The sequence below is a fragment of the Opisthocomus hoazin genome, chromosome W (assembly GCF_030867145.1).
Source record: "Opisthocomus hoazin isolate bOpiHoa1 chromosome W, bOpiHoa1.hap1, whole genome shotgun sequence".
Taxonomy (NCBI): domain Eukaryota; kingdom Metazoa; phylum Chordata; class Aves; order Opisthocomiformes; family Opisthocomidae; genus Opisthocomus; species Opisthocomus hoazin.
Window position 1 is genome coordinate 34,319,544 of NC_134453.1, and position 24,816 is coordinate 34,344,359.

Here is a 24,816-nt window from a genome sequence, read left to right on the forward strand (position 1 = left end):
AGGCTGTTCTGGTTGGTTGGCTGGTTCTGTCCATCTGTCTTGTTTTACTTCTTTGGTTTTGTATTCGAAGGACCTAAATATTTAATGGAATGGAGCTTCCTGGTCTTTGATATATTGAGTGCTGATTGGATTTCACTCTGTCACAGATTTTCAGGAATGCTTTGCCTTATAGTCTGAAGGAGTTATGTAGAGAAGTTTGTGCCACAACACTTACTGTAGTATTGCAAGTTGATTTCAATGTTTTCATTTAACTTTGCTAAAACACAGTGGGATACCATAAAATCTCTTTTAACAACAGTTACAGTTGCTGATATTCTGTGTTGATAGCAGCTTACATTTATTGTGTTTGCAAGTTAAATTTACTGAGATTAATGTAGATAAAATAGCTATGGAAAATTCCAAAGGAAAACGTATATTTGCAATTAGACTTTTATTGTACTATTTGGGTGTGCTCTTTGCTGGGTAAAAAACTAGCTGGAAGACCGAGCCCAGAGAGTGGTGGTGAATGAAGTCAAATCCAGTTGGTGGCCGGTCATGAGTGGTGTTCCCCAGTCTTGTTTAACATCTTTATCAATGATCTGGATGAGGGGATTGAGTGCTCCCTCAGTAAGTTTGCAGATGACACCAAGTTGGGTAAGAGTGTGGATCTGCTTGAGGGTAGGAAGGCTCTGCAGAGGGATCTGGACAGGCTTGATCGATGGGCAGAGGCCGACTGTATGGGGTTCAACAAGGGCAAGTGCTGGGTCCTGCACTTGGGTTACAACAGCCCCATGCAATGCTACAGGCTTGGGCAAGAGTGGCTGGAAAGCTGCTTGGTGGAAAAGGACCTGGGGGTGTTGGCTGACAGCTGGCTGAACATGAGTCAGCAGTGTGCCCAGGTGGCCAAGAAGGCCAATGGCATCCTGGCTTGTATCAGGAATAGTGTGGCCAGCAGGAGGAGGGAGGTGATCGTGCCCCTGTACTCGGCACTGGTGAGGCTGCACCTGGAGTACTGTGTTCAGTTTTGGGCCCCTCACTACAAGAAGGACATTGAGTTGCTGGAGAGTGTCCAGAGAAGGGCAACAAGGCTGGTGAAGGGGCTAGAGCACAAATCTTATGAGGAGCAGCTGAGGGAACTGGGATTGTTTAGTCTGGAGAAGAGGAGGCTGAGGGGAGACCTTGTCGCTCTCTACAGCTACCTGAAATGAGGTTGCAGTGAGGCAGGTGTTGGTCTCTTCTCCCAAGTAACTAGCGACAGGACGAGAGACAATGGCCTCAAGTTGCACCAGGGGAGGTTTAGATTGGATATTAGGAAAAATTTCTTTACTGAAAGAGTGGTCAGATATTGGAATAGGCTGCCCAGGGAGGTGGTGGAGTCCCCATCCCTGGAGGTGTTTAAAAAATTTGTAGATGTGGCACTTCGGGACATGGTTTAGCAGACATGGTGGTGTTGGGTTGACAGTTGGACTTGATGATCTTAGAGGTCATTTCCAACCTATGATTCTATGATTCTATTTCTTTACACAAAAAAAAGTACAAAAATGTTGTTGGGAATTTGGCAAGATCAAGAAAGGGTCATGTACTGGTTTTGACTGAGACTTAATTTTCTTCATAGTACCTCGTATGGTGCTATGTTTCATATTTGTGACCAAAATAGTGTTGATAGCACACCAATGTTTTAGCTGCTGCTGAACAGTGCTTACACAGTGTGAAGACCTTCTCTGTTTTTCACTCCGCCCACCCCCAGCAAGTAGGGTGGGGGTGCAAAGGAGATTGGGAGGGGACACAGGCGGGACAGCTGATCCCAACTGACCAAAGGGGTATTCCATACCATATACCATCATGTTGAGCAATAAAAGCTGGCGAAAGAGGGGAAGTTTGGAGATATGGCATTTGTCTTCCCAAGTAACCGTTACACACGATGTAACTCTACTTTCCTGGAAAAGTAGGATGGGAAGTAGTGAATGAATTCCTTATTTTGCTTTGCTTTTGCATACAGCTTTTTCTTTCCCTATTAAACTATTTTTATCCTAACCCATGCATTTTCTCACTTCTACTCTTCAAATTCTCTTCCACCTCCCACTGGCAGCGACTGAGCGAGTGACTGTCTTGGGCTTAGCTGCCTACCGGGGTTAACCCACAACAGAGGCAAAGAGGAATGGGGGGGAGGGCTGCATCAAGGGAAGCGTGGCCAGCAGGTCGAGGGAGGTGATTCTGCCCCTCTACTCCGCTCTGGTGAGACCCCATCTGGAGTACTGCATCCAGCTCTGGAGCCCTCAGCACAGGAAAGACATGGAGCTGTTAGAGCAGGGCCAGAGGAGGGCCACAAAAATCGTCAGAGCAGGCTGGAGCACCTCTCCTATAAGGAAAGACTGAGAGAGTTGGGGCCGATCAGCCTGAAGAAGAGAAGGCTGCGGGGAGACCTTATAGCATCCTTCCAGTACCTGAAGGGGGCCTACAAGAAAGCTGGAGAGAGGGAATTTTTAGAAGGTCATGTTGCGATAGGACAAGGGGTAACGGCTTTAAACTAAAAAAGGGTAGATTTAGATTAGATACAAGGAAGAAATTCTTTACTATGAGGGTGGTGAGGCCCTGGAACAGGTTGCCCGGAGAAATTGTGGATGCCCCATTCCTGGAAACGTTCAAGGTCAGCTTGGTCGGGGCTTTGAGCTACCTGGTCTAGTGGAAGGTGTCCCTGCCCATGGCAGGGGGGGTTGGAACTAGATGATCTTTAAGGTCTCTTCCAACCCAAACTATCCTATGATTCTGTGAGGGAGGGAGAGAGGGAGAGAGAGAGAGTGAGATAAAAACAGAGGTGAAAAGAAAGAAATAGGAGGCAAGAAAGGCATGGAGAGAGATAAAAAAAAAGAGGAAAGAGAGCAAGAGAGACAAAGAAGGAGTGCCGAGTTTCAGCATCCATGCAGGGACAGGAACGACTCTCATACATTGATGCAATGCACAGTCAGTTCACTTTATTGCTCCGCTTGCGTGGTTATATACATTTTTCATATCTGTACACATGATCACGCTTATTCGGATAGGCTACAGACATAAATCACGCGCTGTTCACGCACCCCACATTCCCTTATGATTGGTAACTATGCACTAATGCCAATAGCAACAGACCGCCTCCACGTCCTTGAACACATCTTGTTTTTGCTAACCCACATCATGTGCACTATCAGAACTTTCTCCATTGCTATTCTTAGCTGTCCTTTCCAGGGGCCTGTTGAGTTATGCTAACTGTTTTGCTTAAGCGGCCTAGTCATGCTAACTCTCAAGATACATCAACCCCAACAAAGGAGAAAGGAAAAGTGAAAAAGACAAAGAGAAAGAAGGGACAAGAAAGAAAAAAAATAGACAGAGAAAAAGAGAAACGGTGGAAGAGAGAGGTAGAGTGAAAGAGAGAGAGAAGAGGAATGGAAAAGAGAGTTACTAAAAAAAAGATAAATAGTTAGAGGGACGGAGAAAGCGAAAGAGAGTTAAAGAGAGCAGGAAGGAGAGGGAGAGTAAAATAGGAAGAGAGAAAGAGAAATGGGGGGAGAAATAGTGAGAGAGAGAGGGGAGGGACGTGAGAGAGCAGACAGACAAACCAAGAGGGACAGCAAAAGTGAGAGTGTGAGAGTAAGAGAGGAAACGTATGAGAAGGAACACAAGAGGCAAATCGAGTTGAAGACAGACAAAGTGGGAGAGAGATATATACTGAGCAAGCGAGAGAGAGAAAGTGAGGGACAAAAGCAAGAGACTGAGCAAGAGAGAGAAAGCAAGACAAGAAAAGAGAAAACGCAATGGAGCAAAAACAAGAAACTGTGAGAGCAAGAGCAAAAGCTAGAGGAAGAGTGAGTGAGAAAGAAAGTGAGAAAGGAAGAGGCAGCAAAAAAGAGGGAGAGAGCATGAGAGGGAGAAAGCAAAAGCAAGAATGTGAGTGCAAGACTGAGAGTGAATGAAAAGGCGAGACAGAGAAAAAGCTAGAGAGAGAGAGAAAGGCTAGTGAAAGAGAGAAAGCGAGAAACAGACATGTTGTTTTTCCTCTTCCTTTCCCTGTTTGTCCACTTTGGAAACTGTTTAGGGGAGTTACTTGTGACAGCTAACTGACATAAATCAGCAGTTAAAATGCAAGCTGACTGTTATGGTCAGGTTACTTTTGGAAGTTATTCATTGCATTGCTTCTCAATTTGTTGTGGAGAAAAACAGCTTATCTTATAAACTGACTGTAGATATTATCTTGACATTGCTGCTTTTATTGTTAATATTGCCAGAAATGTGGAATGCAATTTGTTACAGTAGATGCTTAGTGTCAACGTTGTTAAATTATGTTATGGCAAGACTAATCGTGTTCTGAAAATGTTGACAGTGACATATTATAGTTTCAAAATATTTCTCATACCTGGGACAGAAGGAACATTCTAGGGGTGGGTTGACCTTGATTGACTGCCAGGTGCCCACCAAGCCATTCTATCACTCCCCCTCCTCAGCAGGACAGAGGAGAAAAAATATGACGAAAAACCTTGTGAGTCAACATAAGGACAGGGAGATCACTCAGCAATTACTGTCATGGGCAAAACAGATTGATTTTGGGAAGATTAATTTATTGCCAATTAAAAATACAGTAGGACAGTGAGAAACAGAGACAAAACTAAAAACACCTTTCTCCCACCCCCTTCTCCCCAGACTCAACTTCAGTCCTGACTCTTCTACATCTTCCCCAACTAAGCAGCACAGGGGGGTTAGGGAATGGGGGATGCAGCCAGTTCATAATGCTTTGTCTCTGCCACTCCTTCCTCCTCATGCTGATCACAGAATCACAGAATCACAGAATGGTAGGGGTTGGAAGGGACCTCTGTGGGTCATCTAGTCCAACCCTCCTGCCGAGGCAGGGTCACCTACAGCAGACTGTAGAGGACCTTGTCCAGGCGGGTCTTGAATATCTCCAGAGAAGGAGACTCCACAACCTACCTGGGCAGTCTGTTCCAGGGCTCCGTCACCCTCAGAGTGAAAAAGTTCTTCCTCATGTTCAGACGGAACTTCCTATGCTTCAGTTTGTGCCCGTTGCCCCTTGTCGTGTCGCTGAAAAGAGTTTGGCCCCATCCTCCTGACACCCACCCTTCAGATATTTGTAAGCATATATTAGGTCCCCTCGCAGACTTCTCTTCTTCAGGCTGAACAAGCCCAGCTCCCTCAGCCTGTCCTCGTAGGAGAGATGCTCCAGTCCCCTCATCATCTTCATAGCCCTCCGCTGGACTCTCTCCAGTAGCTCTTCATCTTTCTTGAACTGGGGAGCCCAGAACTGGACACAGTACTCCAGATGGGGCCTCACTAGGGCAGTGTAGAGGGGAAGGAGAACCTCCCTCGACCTGCTGGACACACTCCTCCTAATGCACCCCAGGATCCCGTTAGCTTTCTTGGCAGCCAGGGCACACTGCTGACTCATGGTCAACCTGTCGTCCACCAGGACACCCAGGTCCCTCTCCACAGAGCTGCACTCCAGCATGTCCGCCCAAAGCCTGTACTGGTGCATGGGGTTGTTCCTCCCCAGGTGCAGGGCCCTGCACTTGCCCTTGTTGAACCTCATCAGGTTCCTCTGTGCCCAACTTTCCAGCCTGTCCAGGTCACGCTGAATAGCAGTACAACCTTCCTGTGTATCCACCACTCCTCCCAGTCTGGTGTCATCAGCAAACTTGCTGAGGGTGCATTCTAACTCTTCATCCAGGTCGTTGATGAAGAAGTTAAACAAGGCTGGGCCCAGTACTGACCCCTGGGGGACACCACTAGTTACCGGCCTCCAACTAGACTCAGTGCCACTCATGACAACCCTCTGAGTTCTGCCATTCAGCCAGTTCTCAATCCACCTCACCGACCACTCATCCAGCCCACACTTCCTGAGCTTCCCTAGGAGGATGTTATGGGCGACAGTGTCGAAAGCCTTGCTGAAGTCGAGGTAGACAACATCCACAGGTCTCCCTTCATCTACCCAGCCAGTCATGCCATCGTAGATAGCTATCAGATAGGTCGGGCATGATTTCCCCTTGGTGAATCCATGCTGACTACTCTTGATAACCTTCCTTTCCTCCACTTGCTTGATGATGACCTCCAGGATAAGGTGCTCCATCACCTTTCCCGGGATGGAGATGAGGCTGACCGGCCTGTGGTTCCCTGGGTCCTCCTTCTTACCCTTTTTGAAGATTGGAGTGACACTGGCCTTTCTCCAGTCCTCGGGCACCTCTCCTGTCCTCCAGGACCTCTCAAAGGTGATGGAGAGTGGCTCAGCAATGACATCCGCCAGCTCCCTCAGCACTCGTGGGTGCATTCCATCGGCGACCATGGATTTGTGGGCATCCAGATTGCTTAAGCGATCCCTCACACAGTCCTCCTCGACTAAGGGAAAGTCATCCTCTCTGTGGGCTTCTTCTCTTACCTCCAGGGCCTGGGATTCCTGAGGGCCTGCCTTGGCACTGAAGACTGAAGCAAAGAAGGCATTCAGTAGCTCTGCCTTCTCTGCATCCTCCGGCACCAGGACACCCACCTCATTCAGCAGCGGCCCCACATTGTCCCTAGTCTTCCGTTTGCTGCTGATGTACTTGAAGAAGCCCTTCTTGTTGTTTTTGACATCCCTTGCCAGTTTCAATTCCAGGTGAGCTTTGGCCTTCTCGTTTCATCCCTGCAGGCTCTGACAACATTCCTGTACTCTTCCCAAGTGGCCTGTCCTTCTTTCCACATTCCATGGACCCTTCTCTTCCACCTGATGTCCGCTAGAAGCTCCTTGTTCAACCATGCAGGTCTCCTGCCTCCTTTTCTGTATTTCTTTCTCAGGGGGATGCACCGACCCTGAGCATGGAGGAAGTGACGTTTAAACAGCGACCAGCACTTTAAATACTGGCGTCCCTGGGTGATCTTTTGCTCCAGCATGGAGCCCTTCCCATGGGATACAGTTCTTCACAAACTGCTCCAACATGGGTCCATTACATGGGGTACAGTCCTTCGGGAACAGACTGCTGCAGCATGGGTCCCCTGTAGGGTCACAGGTCCTGCCAGCATGTGCTCCTCTCCACAGCCCGCAGTTCCTGCATGGAGCCTGCTCCGGCATGGGCTCTCCATGGGCTGTGAGGTGGATATCTGCTCCAGTGTGGGGTCCTCCATGGGCTGTAGGGGGACAGCCTGCTTCACCATGGTCTTCTCCACTGTCTACAGTGGAATCTGATCCAGCACCTGGAGCACCTCCTCCCTCTCCTTCTTCGCTGACCTTGGTTTGTACATAGTTGTTTCTCTCACAGCTGCTGTGCAGCATTTTTTACCCTTTCTTAAATATGTTATCAGAGAGACACCAAGAGCATTGCTGATGGGTCAGCCTTGGCCAGCGGCGGGACTGTCTTGGAGCCGGCTGGAACTGGCTCTATCCAAAGTGGGGGCAGCTTCTGGTGTCTTTGCAGAGAAGCCACCCCTATGGTTTCCCCCGCCCTGCTGCCAAAAGCCTTGCCACATAAATGCAATACAAGAAGTAACAAAGTGTTAGAAGGAAAGATGTTTTGCCATCTAAATTCATTGCAAGTGACAAGACGCTCTCTCATTTTGGCCCAAAATACAGGAATTCCAATATTCTGATGCTAGTATTTCTGGAAAGGTTCAATTTTATTTCTGCACTGAAATCCAGACACCTTTTTGAACTTTGTTTATACTAGTATAACAGTGATGTTAAACCAGTACAGAGCTCGTAGGTTGATCAATCAAAAACATTCCTGAATTAGAAAATAGAACATGAATTGACTTGCAGGTTTTTTTTCTATGAAACTGTGGGTTTATCTCAGTGATATCCAATAGTTGTTTTTAAGCCTTGTTCTGTACTGAATAAAATCCACTGGTAAAATTCCTGTGGGTTTCCACAAGTGGTCCACTGAATCCAAGTATGTTAATTGAAAACTGAATCTATTGCTGTGACATAAATTGGACAGCTATTTTGGATACTTAAGTTGCGAGCTTTTGGGTCAGGGGCTATCTTCTGTGTTGCATGCTGCTTAGCACAGTGGTATCAGAGAATAATACTTCCATATCACATATTGCAGTACTAATAAATGTAATGATTGGGGAGGGGGGGGAGCTAAACACACAGCTCCTGATGTTCAGATAAAGATGAATGCTTGCATGTGCTGGTATAGAAGTTTAAGACTATGATGCTGAGTGTGTTGACAGCTTGTGCTGAGTACATCCCAGAATTCGGCATTGTTTTCTCCTTGGAAATGTGCTGCCTGAAGTGGAGAAGGCTGAGGTGAGAGTCTGTAGTCTTCATTCACTTGCAGAGGGGAACACATCTGCCAGGAGGTGGGACCTTAAAATCCATCATTCAGTTGTGTCAATCAATTTTACTCCTTTTAGATCTGTACTAGCACTATCCACAACTCTATGCCGTGAACATATATCAGGTTGAGTTGGAACGGACTGGCACTAAGCAGGTGTCTGCGCTATGCTCTCATTTATGGGGTGTGTGTGGCCAATGTGTGGGACACAATGCATAAGCATGTGTTCTGATGCCAAGCTGAAACAGCAAAAGAGACCAGTCACTGACCACTGGGCAGAAGGATAAAAAAATATTTCTTAGGCCCCAGAGTGCCAGCTACATGACTAAGATGACAGCAGGAACAGGAACAGATGATGTTAGTGTCACAGGGCTATAGCCTGATTTGGAAACTGATGCAAAACCTGTGGAAGCCAATGGGCTTTCATTGGTTTCAAAGCCTTTCACGATGGATGCAAAAATGGTTCTATCCACTGTGTAGTCATACAGATCATGCCAAGTGGTTGGGATGAGCCTTGGATACAGACTTAAGTGTCAGTTGTAGGGCATTGTGTGCATGTCTGAAAATATGCTTTGTAATGCTAGGAAATGATTAAGGGACTGGAGCATCTCTCATACGAGGAAAGGCTGAGAGAACTTGGACTGTTTAGCCTAGAGGAGAGAAGGCTCATGGGGGATCTCATCAATGTATACGAGCACCTGAAGGGAGGGTGCAAAGAATCGTAGAATCATAGAATCATTAAGGTTGGAAAAGACCTCTAAGATCATCAAGTCCAACTGACAAGCCAGCACCACCATGCCTGCTAAACCATGTCCTGAAGTGCCACATCTACACATTTTTTGAACACCTCCAGGGATGCTGACTCCACCACTTCCCTGGGCAGCCTGTTCCAATGCTTGACCACTCTTTCAGTAAAGAAGTTTTTCCTAATGTCCAATCTAAACCTCCCCTGATGCAACTTCAGTCTACTTCCTCTCATCCTATCACTAGTTACTTGGGAGAAGAGACCAACACCTGTGTCGCATCCTACCTGGGGGGGGAAGCGACTCAGGTTCTGTGAATCCCCTCAGGCTAAATTAAGGTGAAACTATACCAAATGATCAGTTTAAGCATTTTATTTATGTTCCGGTTTGGCTGCCGCCGGCAACAAAAGTGCCACGCGGCCGCCCCTCCCCCCGCCGGGGTGCGGAGGAGAATGGAAAGAAACAGGCAGAAACTGGTGGGTCGGGATAAGGGCAGTTTAACAGAACAGCAAACTAAGGGAACAGCAACAACGATACAGAAAAGGGGAATACACAAAACAAACCAGCAGAACAGAACCACTTTCTCGGACCAAACCGCTGCTGTAAAATGCATAGTGTATGCTGTCTTTGAAACAAGACAACATATTGTAATACATAAAGAAGAAATGACAGAATGATTAAAGATAAAGCGTTAGGACAGAAGGTTTGCTGGTCTAAGTGTTCAACAGAAGGATTTGAAGTGAACGAGAGAAGAAAAATATTAGTGCTATTGCAGCTTGATGCTGTTGGAGGGGAGAGGAGAATGTTGCCTGAACACTAGTTTTCCTTGCTTGGGCTTGTTTTCTACTGCTGCCACCTCTCTAGTAGGACTGGCATAGGACTTGACATTTAAAGAAGAGAAGCTGCTCCCTCTTTCCAACTCTGGAGAAGAGCATGGAAGAACATGGAAAGTATCTTGGTTAATAATCAGTCATGTCAGAAAGTTCAATGGCTTCTTTTCAAATTTAATATTTGGCTATAGTACATCTCAGGGGGAAGCTTAAACGTGATTATAAAACATTGCATGCCAACTGCTGGTGTTGCATAGGAGAATGTGGAGTTTACACTATTGCAGGTGCTGTTTGTAAAGTGCACCATCCATTTGCTGTTTCAGGCTTGCTTCTGGTAGTTGCCAAGGGATGATGTTAATCTGTGTCCCTTTTCTTTTGGTCAGACACATTCTCTGTTGTTACTGAATAACCTAAATTTATCAGTTGTGTAGTCACTTAGTTTAATTGACTTGACCTGAGAATTATCCAAAATGTTTTCCTTTATGACCTGAGTGTCAACCAGGGGCTAGGCTGTGTATTCCTGAGTCTCCAGTAGCATATGTGGGAAATTACATTGCAAAGGATTTACACGAAGTAATGGTCTTCTAATAAAAACCAAGTTCTTCCTTACCTGTGTTTCAGAAAAAAGTTACCTGCTGTTCTAATTCCTTGAGTTAAAGGTGGTCTCTTATGTTAGCCTATATTTTGGGTTTGGAGAATGCATTAGATAGTAGCCTGAAAATATTCCCACTATCCATAATTGTAGAGATGCAACATTATCTGAAATTGAACAGTGTATTGGGTTTGTGTGGCAAGGTTTTGGTGGCAGAAGAGCTACTGGGGTGGCTTCTGTGAGAAGCTGCGAGAAGCTTCCCCCATGTCTGGTAGAGCCAATGCCAGCCATCTCCAAGACGGACCCATTGCTGACCAAGGCGGAGCCAATCAGCAATGGTGGTAGCGCCCCTGTGATAACATATTTAGGAAGGGGAAAAAAACCAAAACTGGGCAATGGCATTTTGCAGCAGTTGAGAGGAGTGAGATGATGTGTGAGAAACAACTCTGCAGACACCGAGGTCAGTGAAGAAGGAGGGGGAGGAGGTGTTCCAGGTGCCAGAGCAGAGATTCCCCTGCAGCCCATGGTGAAGACCATGGTGAGGCAGGTTGTCCCCCTGCAGCCCATGGAGGTCCACAGTGCAGCAGATATCCACCCGCAGCCCATGAAGGACCCTATGCCGGAGAAGGTGGATGCCCGAAGGAGGCTGTGACCTCGTGGAGAGCCCGCGTTGGAGCAGGCTCCTGGCAGGACCTGTGGGCCCGTGGAGAGAGAGGAACCCACGCTGGAGCAGGTTTTCTGGCAGGACCTGTGACCCCATGGGGGACACATGCTGGAGCAGTCTGTTCCTGAAGGACAGTGTGAGGTGTCCTACCCCTGAGGAGGAAGGAGTGGCAGAAACAGCATGGGATGTACTGACAGCAACCCTGATTCCCCATCCCCCTGCACCGCTCGGAGGGAGGAGGTAGAGAAAATTGGGAGTGAATTTGAGCCTGGGAGAAGGGAGCAGTGGGAGGAAGGTGTTTTCAAGTTTTGGTTTTATTTCTCATTATCCTACTCTGATTTGTTTGGTAATAAATTAAATGTGGTTTTTTCCCCAAGTTGAGTCTGTTTTGCCCGTGACAGTACTTGGTGAATGATCTCTCCCTGTCCTTATCTCGACCCACGAGCTTTTCGTTATATTTTTCTCTCCCATGTCCAGTTTAGGAGGGGGATTTATAGAGCAGCTTTGGTGGGTTCCTGGCGTCCAGCCAGAGTCGACCCGCCACAAACAATGAGATTTCAGATCAAATATTTGTCCCCAAATGTCTTTTTCTTTTTTCTTCATTTTTAATCATTCATCTTTTCAAAAAATCATCATACGCCTTCAGACTAATGAGCTTCTAAAATTGTATCCTTGCCTGTTTAAAATTTGATGTGAAAGTGGAATCTTTTGCAGTTGATTCTTTCCAAGGCATTAATAGAATCATAGGATGGTTTGGGTTGGAAGGGACCTTAAAGATCATCTAGTTCCAACCCCCCCCTGCCATGGGCAGGGACACCTTCCACTAGACCAGGTAGCTCAAAGCCCCGACCAAGCTGACCTTGAACGTTTCCAGGAACGGGGCATCCACAATTTCTCCGGGCAACCTGTTCCAGGGCCTCACCACCCTCATAGTAAAGAATTTCTTCCTTGTATCTAATCTAAATCTACCCTTTTTTAGTTTAAAGCCGTTACCCCTTGTCCTATCGCAACATGACCTTCTAAAAAGTCCCTCTCTCCAGCTTTCTTGTAGGCCCCCTTCAGGCACTGGAAGGCTGCTATAAGGTCTCCCCGCAGCCTTCTCTTCTCCAAGCTGATCAGCCCCAACTCTCTCAGTCTTTCCTCATAGGAGAGGTGCTCCAGCCTGCTCTGACAATTTTTGTGGCCCTCCTCTGGCCCTGCTCTAACAGCTCCATGTCTTTCCTGTGCTGAGGGCTCCAGAGCTGGATGCAGTACTCCAGATGGGGTCTCACCAGAGCGGAGTAGAGGGGCAGAATCACCTCCCTCGACCTGCTGGCCACGCTTCCCTTGATGCAGCCCAGGATACAGTTGGCCTTCTGGGCTGCGAGCACACATTGCCAGGTCATGTAGAGCTTCTCGTCAACCAGCACCCCCAAGTCTTTCTCCTCAGGGCTGCTCTCAGTCCATTCTCCACCCAGCCTGTATTTGTGCTTGGGATTGCCCCCACCCATGTGCAGGGCCTTGCACTTGGCCTTGTTGAACTTCATGAGGTTCACACGGGCGCACCTCTCTAGCCTGTCAAGGTCCCTCATGATGGCATCCCTTCCCTCCAGCGTGTTGACCGCATCACACAGCTTGGTGTTGTCTGCAAACTTGCTGAGGGTGCACTCAATCCCACCGTCCATGTCACCGACACAGATGTTAAACAGCACCAGTCCCAATACTGACCCCTGAGGTACGCCACTCGTCACTGGTCTCCACTTGGACATTGAGCCATTGACCGCAGCTCTTTGAGTGTGACCATCCGGCCTATTCCTTATCCACCGAGTGGTCCATCCATCGTATCCATGTCTCTCCAATGCCTCTCTCTTTTATTAGTCTTATTGCTGTTAGTTTTTCTCTTCCTTTGCTGTTCTGTTAAAATTTCTTTATCCCAACCCACGAATTTTACCTTTTCCTTCCAATTCTTCTCCCCATCCCACCGGGGGGGGGGGAGGAGTGAGCGTGTCGCCATGTGGTATTTAGTTGCCGTCTGGGACTTGACGTGCGGAATCAAACTTCACAACTCAGAGAGTTATAAAGCAGGTATGTTTATTGCGGTGCCGGGTGCAAGGGGGATCGCTCCTCCTAACTTGCACACCGAGTCACGAAGCATGCACCTATTTATCACAAAGCTTATCTAAGTAGGCTGGACTATTGTAATTATTTCTAGGAATTCATTATCATACTCCACCCCCCTTTAGCACTTGCGCAGTGTCGTCTGGCGGTCGTCTGTGGGGGTCTTCTGGATGAACGCTCGTAGTCTTCCTCGCTGTGTGCTTTCACCTTTGGCTCAAAAATTCCTGAGTTGTCTGTGTTGGCTGAGTCCCAAACCATAGAACCAGTTTCAGCTAGAGAGTTGCTTCTTACAGACAACAAAGTTCTGGTTATCAGTCCTTGTTTCTCTTCGTCTGTCTCGCAAGCAGTCCTTGTGAGCTACATTTGAGCCACAACAGTCCTTGTTAGCAAGATTACAAAGAACAGAACTAAACTGAATAACAGTGTTTAACTCTTACTTTAACATAGATGCAAAATTATATAACAAAATTAAACTAAAGCTATAGCAAAATCGAACTAATTGTCAATTCCCCACATCAGACTAAACCACAACACAAGCATGTAGGGTTGTAAGAGAAAAGCAAACCCGGCCGTTTTATCTTTGTTTCTGAGGAGAAATATATAGTTTGCCTATTTCAGCTGTATACTGAACTAAATTCTTTTCTGGTATAGGTCAGGTAATTGTACCATATACAGTACTTTGAGAAGATTCTGTATGTTAATATGGCTGTAAAATGACTAATACTACTAGGTTGGTTTGTTTTTTTTTATTCATACCACCACAGAAACTCACCTTGAAGTATTTTTCTAGCCTTCTCGTCAGTGTGATGAAAAGAACAAAATCGAAAAGAGAGAACACTTTTTTAAAAAAAAAATATTGATGGCCTCACGCTAATGTTTGATGCATGAAAATGCTTTCTTTGCTTCATTTGCTTTATAGCAATATATAGTTATGTTTTTATACTTCCTTATATTTCATAAAATTAAATGTACCAATTGTCCTCAATACATTAGTAACAGATTGTTAATGACATCTGGCATAACTTTTGGATGACTCTCAAGTACACACTTCATGTTTTGAATTGTCTTTATAAATATTCAGTGAAATATGTCTAGTTTCAAGCAGTGTGACTTATGGAAGCATTAAACTAAATATAACCTTTCATCTTTTCGTAAAAGACATTAAAATATATTCAAGGAGCAAGTATAGTTTGCATTGATTTAAGACAAATACATGTTTCTCGCACCGCCCGTGATATGGGGCATGAGCCTAGTCCAAAATCTGAGACAGTCAATTAAATTGTTTCCACTGATCACAGGCTTTGGCTCAGACCCAAAGTTAGTTAAAATAATTCTGCCTAGATTTTGTAAAATGGTTTCTTCCACAGTGCTGTACTATATAGGGTATAGTTTTGTTCTCCTGTGTTTCTAGAACATACATTTTGATGAATATGTAGATTATTTTGGGTTTTAACTCTAAGGTAAATTATATTGGCTTGACCTTTGTATTGTCATCTGTTTCCAGTGTGCTTTTCATTAGAAAACATATTCGTGTTGGTAAAATTTGTAAGGGTATGTGCATGAGAGAGCATCTACTCCCTTAGGTTATCTGACCAAGGACCTTGTCAAATGGGATGACAAGGAAAATGGGGAAGCAATACATATAGAGGCACAAAGCTGACTGACAAACTTTAACAGAGACAATAACAAGAACCAAACCTGGTCAGTTACACGAATTGATAAGGGCATGTGGAGTGTGAGAATGTTTATTTCAGTAAGACTATCTGATTGAGGTCTTTGTCAAATGGGATGGTAAGGAAAAGGGGGAGGCACAGACCTGAGAGACAAACATAATGGGGACAAAGACAAGAAACCAACCTTTTCAGTCACACACTAATTGATGGACTGTCAAGAAACTGCAGGCATCACTTCAAAGAGAGCCAACCTTGACTTTGCAAGTGATAAGGATTGCAAACCTCCGGGTCCTGGATATTGGGGGGGGCATGGCGGGTGTCGATGGGACTGTGCAAACTGATGAAGGAACATGCAGGGAAAGGGAATCAAGGAGGAACAGTGGAGGAATAGACAGAAAGGGGTATAAAAGGGGCTGGTCACATATACACTGTGGTGGGTCAGTATGCCTGTCTGACTGAGCCATGTGCTTGATCACTGCAGTCTGTCCTATCTACTTATTAAATCCTTTCTTAAATATCTTTCTGTGTAATCTCATTCTCTATCCCGTGTGTGTGAGTGCTGTAAGGATGAGGTGCCAGCTAATGGTGAGACCGGCATGAGTGGATTTGGTGTCCCTAGGCCTGTGGTGCCAGCACCTGGAGCAAGCGAGGATCTTGGCTTTGGTACTTGGAGGGGCTATAGCTCTTATTCTCTCTGAAGAAGAGAAGTCTGAGAGGGGACCTTATAAATGCTTATAAATATCTCAAGGGTGGGTGTCAGGAGGATGGGGCCAAACTCTTTTCAGTGGTGCCCAGCGACAGGACAAGGGGCAACAGGCACAAACTGAAGCATAGAAAGTTCCAGCTGAACATGAGGAAGGACTTCTTCCCTCTGAGGGTGACGGAGCCCTGGAACAGGCTGCCCAGGGAGGTTGTGGAGTCTCCTTCTCTGGAGATATTCAAGACCCGCCTGGACAAGGTCCTGTGCAGCCTGCTGTAGGTGACCCTGCTTCGGCAGGGGGGTTGGACTAGATGACCCACAGAGGTCCCTTCCAACCCCTACCATTCTGTGATTCTGTGATTCTTAGGAGCACCTTGACACATCCTACAGACTTTGTGTCTGGAGTGCCAGTTACTGGGGGGACCAGTGCGAGTGGATTTGGTGGCAGCAACTGGAGTCAAGCCAAGGGTGTAGAGGCACCCTGGCCTGTGGTGTCAGCAACTGGAGCGAGTGGGGGTCTCAGTGCCAGTGGCTGGAGGGAGTAAGGGTCTCCAGCACCCAGGATGGGACCAGTGTGTGTCCCAAGTGCCAGCTACTAGGAGGGACTGGCACGAGTGAGGCAAGTGAGGGTCTCAGCGTCAGTGGCTGTGAATCTGGAGAGTTTTGTGTGTGTGCCTTCACTGGTGACCTTCTGTCTCTACCAGCCTGTCCTGGTTTCAGCTGGGATAGAGTTACTTGTCCTTCCAGTAGCTGCTGTGTTTTGGATTTAGTACGAGAAGAATGTTGACAATGCACTGATGTTTTTAGTTGTTGCTTAGAAATCAAGGACGTTTTTCCAGTCTCCCCTGTTCAGCTAATGAGCAGGTGTGCAGGAGCTGGGAGGGAGCATAGCCAGGCAGCTAGCCCAAGCTGGCCAGTGGAAATATTCCATACCATAGATGTCATGCTGAGTTTATAAATGGGGGTTGACAGGCCGGCAGGAAGCTTCTTGTGTTTTCCGTGAGTTCGAATCCTCTCTTTTCTGGGAGTTTGAATTTTTTCCGTGAGTTTGGCCTTTTTTTTCCGTGAGTTTCACGAGTTATGCGAAATTCGTGATTTGGCAAAATCCACAAAATTCGTGAGCTCCGGGAAACCCGCAAGTTCCACGATTGCTGCTCATGGACTGGCTACAAATTGGTCATCGGGCAGTGAGAAAATTGTATTGTGTATAGCTTGTTTTGCATATTCATTATTAGTAGTAGCCTTATTAGTATTAGAATTAGTATTTCCTTTGTTGTCTTATTAAACTCTCTTTATCTCAACCTACGAGTTTTACCTTTTGTCCATTTCTCCTCCCCGTCCCGCTGGGGGGGGGAAGGGGAGGGGTGAGCGAGCGGCTGTCTAGTGCTTAGTTGCCAGCTGCCGGGTTAAACCACAACACAGCCAAAGAAGAGGAAGGGGACTTGGCTGTCTATGTTTATGAGTCCTATATGTCGGTGCTGTTGAAGGCAGTGCCTTGTCTGTGGCAGTCTGTGTAGCTGGCCGTGTCAATGTCCTATATGTATCCTTTGTGTGTCTGTGTGTACGTGTGTGTCTCTGGGCTACATGCTCAACTTTACTACTGGTTGAACCTGCAAACCACATCCATTGGCCTGGGGCAGAGACCCTCTGGTCTGGGCTCCAGTGGCCGGACAGGACAAATTCCTGGGCCTGGAGCTGCTGGAGATGGCAGTTGCTTATAACCTCTCTTAACAAAATTGTTTATGTTTTTGAGAAGCTTGGGCATAAAAAAATAAGTTTTATGACTGTGAACTTGTTCTTCACTGCTTTTAATGGAAGGCAATACATCAGGTTCTGCTGTAGGGAAAAAAAGAAATAAAAAACAATAACTTGCATGACGATAAATGAAATAATGAAATTAGATCTGTGAGAGAAAAATGCCTTTGGAATGCTCTTTTTTTCACAAAGTCTTCTCTGAGAATTCAGCATTATCTTTGCTGTGTAATTTCCCTTACTCCTCTTCCTTCCCCTTTCTTCACATACACATACAGGAGAAAAGAAAACCTTTATCTAGTTCTGCTATGTTATGTCAGAAAAAATGGTAGTCGGCTTAGTTTTAGGTGCATAATGATTAGTTCTGTTTCTAATTTCTAAAGCTTCTATTTCTGAACTTTTTCTTCAGCAAATTACTTCAGATTCTTTAGATGTTGATTGATTCCAGTTGATGGTCTCAACTTCATAAAAAAACAAACAAACAATCAAAAAAGAGAACAAAACACAAACCCTTCCTCCTTCGGGGGGGAGGGGGTGTGTGTGTGTTTGTGTATAAAGTAGGAGCACAGTATCTCCAGAGAAAATGCAAAATGCAAGATAAAGGAAATTTTTTAGGAGTGAATTAGTTGCTAGTGACTACAACAAATGAATCACAGTAGAGCTCATTAAGGAACTTGCTTTGATTTTGAATGACTGATATTCCAATAATAATGCAGCTTTAACTAATGCTGTTACAGACTGAAAAATTAAAGCAAATCTTGTGAAAAATAAGATTAATTCTTACTGTATCAACAAATTTCACACGGTATACTGTGTTACAAAATTATGGCTGCGGAAAGGAAATATACATATATTTATATATTTTAAAATAAGATTACAAATTAGAACACTGAAAATTAAAATTTTGCTTTAAGGTTGCTTATGTCACTTCACTTTTGTTCACTTATATTCATGCATTAGAACATTCTTTTTACTGACTGTCTATTTACAGTAGCTTCTCTTACTGAACCTCATTTGATAAAGATGATATACAGAACTACAGAAAGAGCAGCACTTGGGTATTTTGGATTTTATTTCTATTAGTCAATGTGTGTGTGGTCTCTGCACTTTCTCGATTACTTGCTGAACTTTGCTTTGAAAGCAGAACTATTGTTTACTTGGAGTGGTTTGTCAAGGATTAGAATTGACATGTCCCCTTCCCCAACTCTGGCCCTGATCCTTTTAGGCAATATCTCTGTCCACTGTATTGGAGACTCGTGGTCTCTCCATTTTTAATTCAATTTAAAGCTGAAATAGCTTCAAAAAGAAAGTCTGAGATGATTTCACAACCTGTATCCTAACAGCTAGGACAGTAAGATGGAGATGTTGAGCTGAATCAGCTTTGTGCTTGAGATGAGACTTAAAACAAGTTTGCTATCCATGGTGAATGATCTGATTGTTGAGCTGCTATAAGAAAAAAAAAGGTATCAACAGCTCATTTTCCTGTGTGTTGTGGGAAGCCTGATCAGTTAGTTGCTCTGTATGAATTTTTACATCCATGTTGATTGGCTTATGGATACTGAGGCATTTGAAAGGCTATTTTGGTGCTTTGGGCAATGCCAGTATTTTTGGCCAAGTGAAGAATTTTTTTGTCATGCAACTTTTGGATGTCTAATTTAAGAAATGTAGCTTCTTATATTTCAACACAGTTGTCATTGCAGAGAACTTACTTTGAGATAATTGGTTGTTAGTTGCAGCTTTGAGGATCCAGGTCTTCGGCAAATCAATCTCTGAAGTATGGATCTGAAAGCTTAGAATGTGAAGACAACAACAAAAAAAAGAAAAAAAAGAAAAGAGCTGTAACACATGTGGTTAACTTCATGCAGCAAGTCTGTCAAAGCGCTATGAAAAATTAAAATCTGATTTTTCATTTCAAAAAATGAGGCAGGAAACTGTATGAAAACAAAGTAATTTGTGCTGCTGTTGTCTATACCTGGTGCGGAGCTGTACTTTGCTCTGAAAAATTCAATAGCATGGTTTTTTAAAGGGTAAAAAGTAGTATATGATCATGAAGTTAGTGCATCATAACACATGTGCCCAAAGAGGAGGAATTAAGGTTGCTCCAGTCCTTACTGTTAGTTTTGGTGCCTATTGATGCTTTTGCTCAAAAAACTGAAAACAGTCACTAAAGTCTGAGTTTGCCAGACCAGAGTGGTATAGAGCACTGTATTGGGTTTACATGGCGAGGCTTTAGTAGGGGGAGTGGGGAGCTGCAGGGGTGGCTTCTGAGAGAATCCACCAGAAGCTGCCCCCATGTCAGACAGAGGCAATTCAAGCCAACTCCAGGACAGAGCTGCCGCTGGCCAAAGCTGAGCCAGTCATTGACGGTGGTAGTACCTCTGTGATGACATATTTAAGAAAGGGTAAAAAAGAGTTGCACAACAGCAACTGGGAGAGAGGAGTGAGAGAAACAGCCCTGCAGGCACCAAGGTCAGTGAAGAAAGAGGGGACCAGGTGCTCCTGGCACAGGAGAAGAGATTCCCCTGCAGTCCGTGGAGAAGACCATGGTGAAGCAGGTTGTCCCCCTGCAGCCCATGGAGGTCCATGGTGGAGCAGATATCCACCCTGCAGCCCGTGGAAGACCCCACACCAGAGCAGGTGGATGTTCCCTAAAGGAAGCTGTTACCTCATGGAGAGCCTACGCCGGAGTGGGCTCCTGGCAGGAACGGTGTGTCACGTTAAAGGGTTAAAGTGTTTCAAGGATTCTGATAAGCGGCAAGGGGAAAGCCCTCCTGTTGAGTCACGAGGTTCAGAGTGGGCCCCCTTGCTTTCTAAACTTCTTCTCAGAGAGAGGAGCCTAGGTGCGGCTGAATCTACTCCTAGTCCCAGACTTGGTCAATGGTTTATGTCTAATGGGTTAGGTATGTAGCCACTTACCACAGTCAACATTTGCCTGTCAGAGCCCTCCCAGGGACTTTCACTGAAACAGTTTTGCAAAGTTGAAACAATAGGTAATTTATTCAAGTGACAGGTATCACAGATTCGAGATTGCCGTTGATAAATGCACTGTCTACAAAAGTTGAGCTCAAAGTAATGGTTTAGTGCTTTAGTTAACAATATGTTCCTGGGGATACATTCGACAAAGTCAGATGCGCGACTCTTACCAAAAAGGCGTCCTTTCTTGGGGAGGGGAAGAGAGGTCCAGGCCCATCGACCCATCTGTCAGGTAAGGTTTTCATTTGACGACTCCTCCCAAAGAGAGTTTTCAAGTGCCAATTCTTATATTTTTGAAAAATCTTTTGGCAGATCTTGACAAGGTGGGACTAAGTCAATTATTATGTATCGATTGGCTCTTGGCATAGCACGTTGTGTCCTCAGAAGGGAGACTCAGTGGTTTGGCATGCCCTTGGGGTGGGGAGCTTAGTACGTGCTTACAGGGGCCTTTCTGTTTTTTAACTATAGCAGCATCTGGCTGTGCGGCCTTCAGCCTTCCTCCTACCCCAGGTGTCACTTAGTTGATAGTGGTGGGCCATCACCCATTACTTTTGTCTGATAAGATAAGCAAAGCTCGTTGTTCAAGTCGAACTGCTCCCTTTTGCCAGCTCTTTGGTGTTTGACACACGAGTCTGAGCAAGTCCTCCTCTGGCTTCCACAAGTCCAGCAAGGCCAGAGACCCTGCAAACCACATCCATTGGCCTGGGGCAGAGACCCTCTGGTCTGGACTCCAGCGGCTGGACAGGACAAATTCCTGGGCCTGGAGCTGCTGGAGATGGCAGTTGCTTATAAGCTCTCTTAACAAAATTGTTTATGTTTTTGAGAAGCTTGGGCATAAGAAAATAAATTTTATGACTGTGAGATTGTACTTCACTGCTTTTAATGGATGTCCTGTGTTCGGCTAGGACAGGGCTAATTTTCACCAGAAGCCAGGAGGGGACACAGTCGGGCTGGCTGACCCAAAATTGCCAAACAAAACAGGGTATTTGATACCATGTGCCGTCATGCTCGGTGCTGAGTGGGGGAGCTGGCCAGGTGCAAGTTAGTTGTGGCTCGGGAGCACGCAGGGCATCGGGTGGTGAGAGTCGCTCTGTGCATTCTGCTGTTTGTTTTGTATATTCTCATTATCAGTATTATTGTTGTTACTGTTCACTTCATTTGCTGTCCTGTTAAACTGCCCTTATCCTGACCCATGAGTTTTTTGCCTTTTTCTTTCCATTCTCCCCTCCACCCCAGCGGGGGGAGGGGCGATAGAGTACTGCGTGGCCCTTTGTTGCTGGCCACAGCCAAGCTGTAACATTAAATTTGGCGCCTAAACATGAGGCGGGGATAACGGGAGGGCTGAGCAGAGGGTGTTAAATTTCTTAGAATTTGTTAGAATTTGTTATATGCATTTGTTGTATTAGTTAGTCACCGGTCAAAAGGTTGCTGTCTTTGGTCACATGGTTGTGATACGTAAACCCTTACCTGCTGTATGTTTTTACTGTGGTGTTGTTTATCACCTCTGGGAAAAAGATCAGGATTATGATTTTGCTGTACTGTATAATATCGATTTATGATATGATAACATCACTGGGAATGAAGTTAGGCTTGTATTTGCATGAGGCACTGCAGTCATTTCCATACCTCGGAAGCTATCTCTCTGAATTTAGTAATAATCAAACTCAATTTATGGGGAAAACCAGAGGGGATGCTTTCCCCCACTCTTTCACCCCTCCTTCTCTCCTTCAGGCTAGTTGTAAAAGCTTTTGACAATTTCCAGTATCCGTGGGATGCTCAAGCCAGCACGCGCCTATTGTTCTGTCTCCTGAATGGGTTTCAGGTTTTGTTTAGGGTTAAACAAATAGTTAAAAACATCACACAGTGATCTGCTCTGGTGCCAGATAGATATGAGCGGCAGGGTATGTGGGATAGCGTGGGATAGCATGGGCAAGTATCTAGGGCAGTGGGCACCCCCGGTGTTTTTGAACCTCACCCCTGAGCAAGTGCAGAATCCTGATAAACTAGTAGAGTATTTGGAAGAAGTGTGCTGCCACCCTGGGAATTCCACGGAGACACAAATCACTGCAATGTGCTGGGGTCTGGCCCATGCCTACCGAGCTGCCCTGTTCAACACTATTCAGTGCTCTAAAGGGGAAGGGGAGGAAAATAAAGTGACAGGAACCGTGGCTGCCGCTGCCCCCCCAAGCGGCTATGTTTATGTCATTCGTGCATGTTTGTTGGCGTCTCTTGGTGATCGTCGGGGGTATTCAGATCATCTTGCAGCCTCCTTATCTCTGTAGCTTGCATACCTGCTCTCCTTAGGCCGAGCCGCCTAAAGGGATTATTCAGGAGTCTCTTATCTTACAAACATCCAAATTATTCACAAAGAACCAAGACTTGCTTTGGTTGTGCAATGATTCTGACGTCCTAAAGTGATAACTTTTGTCTACATCCACTGCATGTTACATTTGTTACATTCACAGGTATCAATCCCTCCTTTTCTTTTGAGGGCTTGTAGCTTACACGCTACAGTCCTCAATATGTGTGGTGAATGATTTCACAGACCCCAATCTTGTGCTTGATCAGAATCATTTTATTGCTCAAGTTGTCACCGAAAATCCGGGAATAAAACCTCGTAACACCAATGTAGTGTTAAAAGGCAGGCATTCTTTATTGCGGCGCCGGATGCACGGGGGATAATTCCACCGAACGTGCATACCCCATACCCTTTCCGTGCAGTTTATATAGATCAAAATATACATATTCATCTGATTACATAAGCCCTTCCTTTCATAGCCAAATCGGCCCATTTTCATACACTCCTCCCACCCGCGCTTGTGCAGTGCCTCCTAGTGGTGGTCGTCGGGGGTCCCACGATGAAGGCTTATCCTCTTCACAGTTTCTGCGCAAACTCAGTCCTCTTTTGGCTCTTGTCCCTGCGGCACGGGTCGTCTTGACCAGTTCTAGGCACCTGCTAGTTTTAATTAACACTAACTTCTTTGGGGGGAGATGTATGACATTTTGCTTCAGTTAATTCACACAATAGACAGGTACCACAAATACACCTGCAACTATTTGGTAACGCTATTTCTATTAAAAATCACCCTTCACCATTACTGTTTAACATTAATGATTACCTAGGGACTAAACCCTCTGTTCCCAGACCTAATGTCCAGATGGGCAGGGCTGTACAAGGGACATAGCAGCATTGTTCGTGCTTTATGATTAACTAATTCCATCACCTTGGTTACATTTCCCCCCTTTGGAAGTTTTGAAATAATTATCTTTTCAATACTTCCATAATTAAATTTTTCTTTATCATATAATGATTAAATATTATTAAAATATACTTTTCAAAATTACAACACTACACTTATAGTCCACTTGTTTCGCTATAGGGTGGTGGAAGTGTAACAACCGACTCACTAAGGTTTTGTCTTCTTGCAATAGCCTGAATAATCATTCGATTAAAAGCTGTTCTGTTGGTGAGTTCCTTTTTCAGACAATAATATATGAGCAGTATTATTATAACTACTACCAGTAAAAGCAGTCCGGTACCGATTAAAGATTTGACCCAAGAACTAATATTCCACCTGAATCCATTAAAAAGTTTATCAAGCCAATTTTCTTGCATGTCTTGTTGAATTTCCCCACGGGACTGATTCTCCTACCGCCCTTGGGATTGGAAGACATGCAGTTATTTGGGTCACATTCTGTAAATTTGCAAATTCTTCTATAAGCCCGATTATCAAATTTTCTTCTGGAGTCCTCCTTGGGAGGTATATTAATTGTTCTGCTTTTATTGGCAGTGAATCAACGTTTTCTGTTCTTACTTCTAATACACTGAACAGTGCTCCTATTATCATCAGTTTCCAGATCGAGATACAGTCTCCCCGCATTTTACAGCAATAACTACTCTTTTTAGATATATTTCAAAGTCAGTTTTGCAGTCTCTGGATCTCTATTGATGACTCTCCACGAAGGGGCCTTCTTCACTCGAGTGTAGTGTATCCAAGGTTCCACCCCTTCTACTTTGATCGCAGTGTAAGTTGTTAACAGTACCTGGAAAGGTCCTTTCCACTTCTCCTGCAGTGGTTCAGAGTTCCAAGTCTTTATGTACACGAAATCACCTGGTTGATACTGATGCATAGGTGTATCCAAAGCAAGCGATCTGGTCAGCACAGTGTATTTTTGGAGTGCTTCAAGTGTTTTTCCTAAAGAAATCAAATACATTTTTAAATCTGTTTCCCCTGCTATTTTTATATCCCCTGGGATTAAAGGAGTCTGATAAGGTTTGTCATACAAAATTTCGTATGGACTTACACCATCTTTAGATCTTGGTTGGATTCTGATTCTCAGAAGTGCTAATGGTAAAGCTTGTGGCCATTTTAAAGACACTTCTTGACAAATTTTACTTATTTGTCTTTTTAATGTTTGGTTCATTCTTTAAATTCTCCCACTCTATTGTGGCCTCCAGGGGGTATGTAAATCCCAATTTATTCCTAAAATTTTACTCACTTGTTGAACTATTTCTGCTACAAAA

The 24,816-nt window shown here is 45.1% G+C and overlaps 1 protein-coding gene across 1 annotated transcript in view; it reads left to right on the forward strand.

Annotated features, from left to right (window-relative positions):
- LOC142365644 (small conductance calcium-activated potassium channel protein 2-like) overlaps positions 1-24,816 on the forward strand; it is a 132,684-nt gene that overhangs the window by 22,621 nt on the left and 85,247 nt on the right.